Below are 8,458 nucleotides of genomic sequence, written 5' to 3' on the forward strand. Positions count from 1 at the left end.
ATGTAAGCGGAGACTGTTTTCTCTGCTTTATATCGAGCAGTTCTCTAAAGGATGAGCCCTGTATAACACCTCACCCACCACTGATTGGCAGCTTTTGACTGTAATCAGTGGTGTGTGAGGGGGTTACACAAGCAGGAGAATCACATAGTACAAGACATCTTGTCATCTAGTGATAATCTTCTGCTATTGAAACTGATTTTATTGAAATTGCAACAAACAGTCCAGTAAGTGACACCTCACTAAAATAAGGCTTTCTGCCCCTAAATCATGCTGATCTCAGATTACATAGCAAAAACCTGCTCACAGAATCACTAAGTGTTTTCTAATAAAGAGTGGAAAATAAAAGAATTGTGTAGAATATTTGAGACATAAGAGACAAATATTAAGAGGTGAAATCGGTGGTGGAGATTCGGCGTATTAAACTAGGTCAATAAATAAGTTGATATTATTTAAGGAATAAGAAAGTGAGAAGGAAAGAGGGGCAAGGTCATTGTCAGGAGCCTCTGAAAAAGGAGTATAAAAATCGAAAATTAAGTGTAATAAGAAAAAAAAAGTTGCCTTTGTCAGTCACTGTACAGCCCTCAAATACAATAAAACCGGGTCAAGTATTCAAAGATGTACCAGTACTGTAATAACCACAATTCCCCGCACAAGTAACAAGCCCATACACAGGTTTACTGCCAAAAAGAAATTACAGGTCTCAGAACATGGCGACACAAACCAAAAATATTTTCTGCTGACAAAATATAAAAGCACTTTACAGTTTGGTATGGCCATAATCGCACTGACCTGAAGAATGAAGCTTCCATGTCACAGAACTGCATTTAAGGCTGGAAACACATCTGTGCGAGTAAAATCGGTCCGACTGGGCTGAAAAAAACTCTGCTGATTTTAGTTCACGTTAGGTCCAAGTGTAACGCAAGTGCGATGCTTTTTTTTTTTTTTTAGTTTACTGACTTGCCTAGCGTGTGTAATGCATAGGGGATCCGTTTTTACTATGTCATCTGCCATTCAGCTCTGCTACATGGCCGCTGACAGCAGACACAGACAGCCATGTAGCAGAGCTGAATGGCAGACGGCAGCAGACACAGAGCCGCACGATCAGAATGAACTCCGGTGAACTTCACCCAACTTCATTGTCATGCCGCGGCTCTGTCTGTGTCGCATCCTGATTAGAGGTCACCCGTGATGGACTCAACGGTGACCGCTAATCCCCTGAGTGACTGAATTGAGCAGCGCGATTAGCGCTGCTGTCACTCAGGTTACACGCGGCTAGCTGTATTCTCCCCCCGTGACCGCAACTCACATGTGACTTCATCGCTGTCACTCGGGCAAGTTGCTGTCACTGTTGGAGGATCCAGCGGTGGCCGCGAGTAACCTGAGTGACATCATCAGCTGATCGCGATACTCACCTCAGTTGCTGCGTTGAGCTGACAGGAGCAGCGGTGTCTTCTGCAGCTCCTGTCACCTTCATGTAGCAGAGCTGAGAGCGTCGCGGGACCTCCGTGGATTACGTTGGACATAGATGGGTATTTGGGGACTTAATAAAGTGGTGAACGAGGGTCTTTGTTTTATTTTATTATTTCAAATAAAGGATTTTTTTTAACTCTGTGTGTTTATTAACTTTAATTTACAGGTTAATCATTGCGGGTGTCTCATAGACGCCTGCAATGATTAATCTAGGACTTATTGGCAGCTATGAGCTGCCATTAACTCCTTATTGCCCTGTTTGCCAACGCACCAGGGCAAATTGGGATGAGCCGGGTACTGTCTCAGAACAGTCGCATCTAATGGATGCGGCAATTCTATATGGCTGCTGGCTGATAGTTAGGCTGGGGGGCTCCCCATCACGTGGAGCTCCCCATGCTGAGAATACCAGCCTTCAGCCGTATGGCTTTATTTGGCTGGTATTAAAATTGGGGGGGACCGCACGCCGTTTTTTTAATTTATTTTCTTTAAATGCACAGCATAGACACGCCCACTGGCTGCTGTGATTGGTTGCAGTGAGACAGCTGTCACTCATCGTGGGGGCGTGTCTGACTGTCTCATAGGCGCCGGTGGGCGTGGAAAGCAGGGAAAACGAGATTGAATAATAAGCGGCCGGCTTTCTCAAAAGAGAAGCCGCCAGAGCAGTGTGAACGCCGTGCAGCGCCGGGGATCGGGGATCGGTGAGTATGAGAGATGGGGGGAGAGGGATAGACCGACATGGACAGAGAGAGGGACAGAGATAGTGACCGACCGACAGAGAGAGAATAGAGACCGAGAGGGAGAGACCGACTGACAGAGAATAGTGATTGACAGACATTGTGACACATCACTCGTTTCCAGTGTTTTAGGAAACATGCGAGAAATGTATTTAGAAAATCGGATGTCACTAGGATGGTGTGAGTGCCGTCCCGTGACATCCGATGTTTTACACGCTCCCATAGACTTGCATTGGAGAGACTCGCCGAGAAACTCGCAAAAAAGCAACATGCTGCGATTTTTTTCTCAGTCCGATTTGGACTGAGAAAAAAATCACAAATGCGAGCTGAATCATTCACTAACGTGTCCGATTCCAATGCGAGTTTCTCGCATTGCTCTACTGCGAGAAACTCGCAAGTGAGAATCCACCCTAAAGGGAATCTGTCTCCACATTTGATCTATTAATATGGGCATGCAGGTTATAGAGTGCTGAAGAGTGTCCTACCTGTATGCTTTATATCAGATGTGCAAAAATCAGCTTTTATCACTATGTAACAGGTCTTCCAGGCTCTGAGCTGCTCGTAAGATAGTGCTGCCTCCTTGCTTCATTATCGTAGCTGTCACCACCCATCAATATCGTTGTGATGGCTAGTTGTGGTCCACAGATATACAGTATGAGCCCAAACACAGCCTCCTATATACAACAAGAGCCTCCACCAATCCCCCAATATAGAGTTAGGTCCAGAAATATTTGGACAGTGACACAATTTTCGCGAGTTGGGCTCTGCATGCCACCACATTGGATTTGAAATGAAACCTCTACAACAGAATTCAAGTGCAGATTGTAACGTTTAATTTGAAGGTTTGAACAAAAATATCTGATAGAAATTGTAGGAATTGTACACATTTCTTTACAAACACTCCACATTTTAGGAGGTCAAAAGTAATTGGACAAATAAACCAAACCCAAACAAAATATTTTTATTTTCAATATTTTGTTGCGAATCCTTTGGAGGCAATCACTGCCTTAAGTCTGGAACCCATTGACATCACCAAACGCTGGGTTTCCTCCTTCTTAATGCTTTGCCAGGCCTTTACAGCCGCAGCCTTCAGGTCTTGCTTGTTTGTGGGTCTTTCCGTCTTAAGTCTGGATTTGAGCAAGTGAAATGCATGCTCAATTGGGTTAAGATCTGGTGATTGACTTGGCCATTGCAGAATGTTCCACTTTTTTGCACTCATGAACTCCTGGGTAGCTTTGGCTGTATGCTTGGGGTCATTGTCCATCTGTACTATGAAGCGCCGTCCGATCAACTTTGCGGCATTTGGCTGAATCTGGGCTGAAAGTATATCCCGGTACACTTCAGAATTCATCCGGCTACTCTTGTCTGCTGTTATGTCATCAATAAACACAAGTGACCCAGTGCCATTGAAAGCCATGCATGCCCATGCCATCACGTTGCCTCCATCATGTTTTACAGAGGATGTGGTGTGCCTTGGATCATGTGCCGTTCCCTTTTTTCTCCAAACTTTTTTCTTCCCATCATTCTGGTACAGGTTGATCTTTGTCTCATCTGTCCATAGAATACTTTTCCAGAACTGAGCTGGCTTCATGAGGTGTTTTTCAGCAAATTTAACTCTGGCCTGTCTATTTTTGGAATTGATGAATGGTTTGCATCTAGATGTGAACCCTTTGTATTTACTTTCATGGAGTCTTCTCTTTACTGTTGACTTAGAGACAGATACACCTACTTCACTGAGAGTGTTCTGGACTTCAGTTGATGTTGTGAATGGGTTCTTCTTCACCAAAGAAAGTATGCGGCGATCATCCACCACTGTTGTCATCCGTGGACGCCCAGGCCTTTTTGAGTTCCCAAGCTTACCAGTCAATTCCTTTTTTCTCAGAATGTACCCGACTGTTGATTTTGCTACTCCAAGCATGTCTGCTATCTCTCTGATGGATTTTTTCTTTTTTTTCAGCCTCAGGATGTTCTGCTTCACCTCAATTGAGAGTTCCTTAGACCGCATGTTGTCTGGTCACAGCAACAGCTTCCAAATGCAAAACCACACACCTGTAATCAACCCCAGACCTTTTAACTACTTCATTGATTACAGGTTAACGAGGGAGACGCCTTCAGAATTAATTGCAGCCCTTAGAGTCCCTTGTCCAATTACTTTTGGTCCCTTGAAAAAGAGGAGGCTATGCATTACAGAGCTATGATTCCTAAACCCTTTCTCCGATTTGGATGTGAAAATTCACATATTGCAGCTGGGAGTGTGCACTTTCAGCCCATATTATATATATAATTGTATTTCTGAACATGTTTTTGTAAACAGCTAAAATAACAAAACTTGTGTCACTGTCCAAATATTTCTGGACCTAACTGTATATATGAGCCACCGCATAGCCTCCTATATAAAGTATGAGCCCCACATAGCCTCCTATATACAGTACAAGTCCCCACATAGCCTAATCTATACAGCATAAGCCACTACATAGCCCCCTATATACAGTATGAACCCCCACATAGCCTACTCTATACAGCATAAGCCACCACATAGCCTCCTATATACAGTACGAGTCCCCACATAGCCTAATCTATACAGCATAAACCACTACATAGCCTCCTATATACAGTATGAACCCCCAGATAGCCTACTCTATACAGCATAAGCCACCACATAGCTTTCTATATACAGTATGAACCCCCACATAGCCTCCTATATACAGTACGAGTCCCCACATAGCCTACTCTATACAGCATAAGCCACCACATAGCCTCCTATATACAGTATGAACCCCCACATAGCCTCCTATATACAGTACGAGTCCCCACATAGCCTCCTATATACAGTACGAGTCCCCACATAGCCTAATCTATACAGCATAAACCACTACATAGCCTCCTATATACAGTATGAACCCCCAGATAGCCTACTCTATACAGCATAAGCCACCACATAGCCTCCTATATACAGTACAAGTCCCCACATAGCCTAATCTATACAGCATAAACCACTACATAGCCTCCTATATACAGTATGAACCCCCAGATAGCCTACTCTATACAGCATAAGCCACCACATAGCTTTCTATATACAGTATGAACCCCCACATAGCCTCCTATATACAGTACGAGTCCCCACATAGCCTACTCTATACAGCATAAGCCACCACATAGCCTCCTATATACAGTATGAACCCCCACATAGCCTACTCTATACAGTACGAGTCCCCACATAGCCTACTCTATACAGCATAAGCCACCACATAGCCTCCTATATACAGTATGAACCCCCACATAGCCTACTCTATACAGCATAAGCCACCACATGGCCTCCTATATACAGTACGAGTCCCCACATAGCCTAATCTATACAGCATAAACCACTACATAGCCTCCTATATACAGTATGAACCCCCACATAGCCTCCTATATACAGTACGAGTCCCCACATAGCCTACTCTATACAGCATAAACCACTACATAGCCTCCTATATACAGTATGAACCCCCACATAGCCTCCTATATACAGTACGAGTCCCCACATAGCCTAATCTATACAGCATAAACCACTACATAGCCTACTCTATACAGCATAAGCCACCACATAGCTTTCTATATACAGTATGAACCCCCACATAGCCTCCTATATACAGTACGAGTCCCCACATAGCCTACTCTATACAGCATAAGCCACCACATAGCCTCCTATATACAGTATGAACCCCCACATAGCCTAATCTATACAGCATAAACCACTACATAGCCTCCTATATACAGTATGAACCACCACATAGCCTACTTTATACAGCATAAGCCACCACATAGCCTCCTATATACAGTATGAACCACCACATAGCCTACTTTATACAGCATAAGCCACCACATAGCCTCCTATATACAGTATGAACCACCACATAGCCTACTTTATACAGCATAAGCCACCACATAGCCTCCTATATACAGTATGAATCACCACATAGCCTACTTTATACAGCATAAGCCACCACATAGCTTTCTATATACAGTATGAACCACCACATAGCCTACTCTATACAGTATGAACCACCACATAGCCTACTCTATACAGTATGAACCACCACATAGCCTACTCTATACAGTATGAACCACCACATAGCCTACTTTATACAGCATAAGCCACCACATAGCCTCCTATATACAGTATGAACCACCACATAGCCTACCTACTCTATACAGCATAAGCCACCACATAGCCTCCTATATACAGTATGAACCACCACATAGCCTACTCTATACAGTATGAACCACCACATAGCCTACTCTATACAGTATGAACCACCACATAGCCTACTCTATACAGTATGAACCACCACATAGCCTACTTTATACAGCATAAGCCACCACATAGCCTCCTATATACAGTATGAACCACCACATAGCCTACCTACTCTATACAGCATAAGCCACCACATAGCCTCCTATATACAGTATGAACCACCACATAGCCTCCTATATACAGTATGAACCCCCACATAGCCTACTCTATACAGTATGAGTCCCCACATAGCCTACTCTATACAGCATAAGCCACCACATAGCCTCCTATATACAGTATGAACCCCCACATAGCCTACCTACTTTATACAGCATAAGCCACCACATAGCCTCCTATATACAGTATGAACCCCCACATAGCCTACCTACTCTATACAGCATAAGCCACCACATAGCTTCCTATATACAGTACGGGTCCCCACATAGCCCCTATATACATTAGTAGAGCCCACATAGCCCTTATATGTACAGTCACATATCTCACATACTTAGAAAACCCCCATATACCTTCCTCCCGGTTCACGATGCTGTGCTCTACTTCAGTCTCCTGGCACATCAGATTCAATGACGTCACATCTGCTGTCTCACTTGAGCACGATAATTGGTGAAGGGAGGAACTGATGGCTCCATCCTCCATCAAAATGTAGTAACTGCTATGGCACCCTGAGAAGCAGACAGCAGTGTTATCAACACGCTCGCATCAGGCAGCGGAGGGTACGGTGCAGCCCATTGTTTTCAGTCCCTTGGCTCTGTCGGGCCACACTTTGCCCGGCTCTGGACTAGCCTGTTTCCAGCCTCATTCAAGCCTGTACCCACTAGTCGAATTCTGGCCAGGACTCTGTATATTGCAGACTTGTAGCCATGTGACTGCCGTTCCCGGCTCTGATACTCGAGAATCCGCACAGAGTGCAGGGTGTATGATGTGAGGATTCACAAGTCTGCAGTCACAAAGTGACAGGAAGACTTTTTGTTTTAGACTGGATAAACCCTTTAAGTGCAGATTCATTGTCAGTGCAAAATCGATTTCTTGAAGTAAATATATATACGTTTCAAAAAATTAGAACATCCTTAAAAAGTTAATGTATTTCAGTAATTCAATACAAAAAGGGAAACATTATATAGAGTCATTACACACAGAGGGATCTATTTCAAGAGTTTATTTCTGGTAATGTTGATGATTATGGATTACAGTCAATGAAAACCCAAAAGTCTCAGAAAATTAGAATATTATATAAGACCAACAGAAAAAATGATTTTACACTCAGAAATGTTGGCGCCTACTGAAAAGTGTGTACAGTAAATGCCTCAATACTTGGCCGGGGTTCCTTTTGCATGAATTACTGCATCAATGTGGTGTGGCATGGAGGTGATCAGCCTGTGGCACTGCTGAGGTGTTATGGAAGCCCATGTTGCTTTGATAGCAGCCTTCAGCTCATCTGCATTGTTGGGTCTGGTGTCTCTCATCTTCCTCTTGACAATACTCCATAGATTCTCTATGGGGTTTAGGTCAGGTGAGTTTGCTGGCCAATCAAGCACAGTGATATTGTGGTTATTACACCGGGTATTGGTACTTTTGGCAGTGTGGACAGGTGCCAAGTCCTGATGGAAAATGAAATTTCCATCTCCAAAAAGCTTGTCAGCAGAGGGAAGCAGTGCTCTAACATTTCCTGATAGCAGTTGTGCAGACTTTGGTCTTGATAACACACAGTGGACCTACACCAGCAGATGACATGGCTCTCCAAACCATCACTGACTGTGCAAACCTCACACTAGAACTCAGCAGCTTGGATTGTGGCCTCTCCACTCTTCCTCCAGACTCTGGGACCTTGATTTCCAAATGAAATGCAAAATGTACTTTCTTCTGAAAACAACACCTTGGACCACTGAGCAACAGTCCAGCTCTTTTTCTCCTTGGCCCAGGGAAGACGCTTCTGGTGTTGTCTATTGGTCATGAG

Source organism: Anomaloglossus baeobatrachus, chromosome 4 (genome assembly GCF_048569485.1).
Source record: "Anomaloglossus baeobatrachus isolate aAnoBae1 chromosome 4, aAnoBae1.hap1, whole genome shotgun sequence".
Classification (NCBI taxonomy): Eukaryota; Metazoa; Chordata; class Amphibia; order Anura; family Aromobatidae; genus Anomaloglossus; species Anomaloglossus baeobatrachus.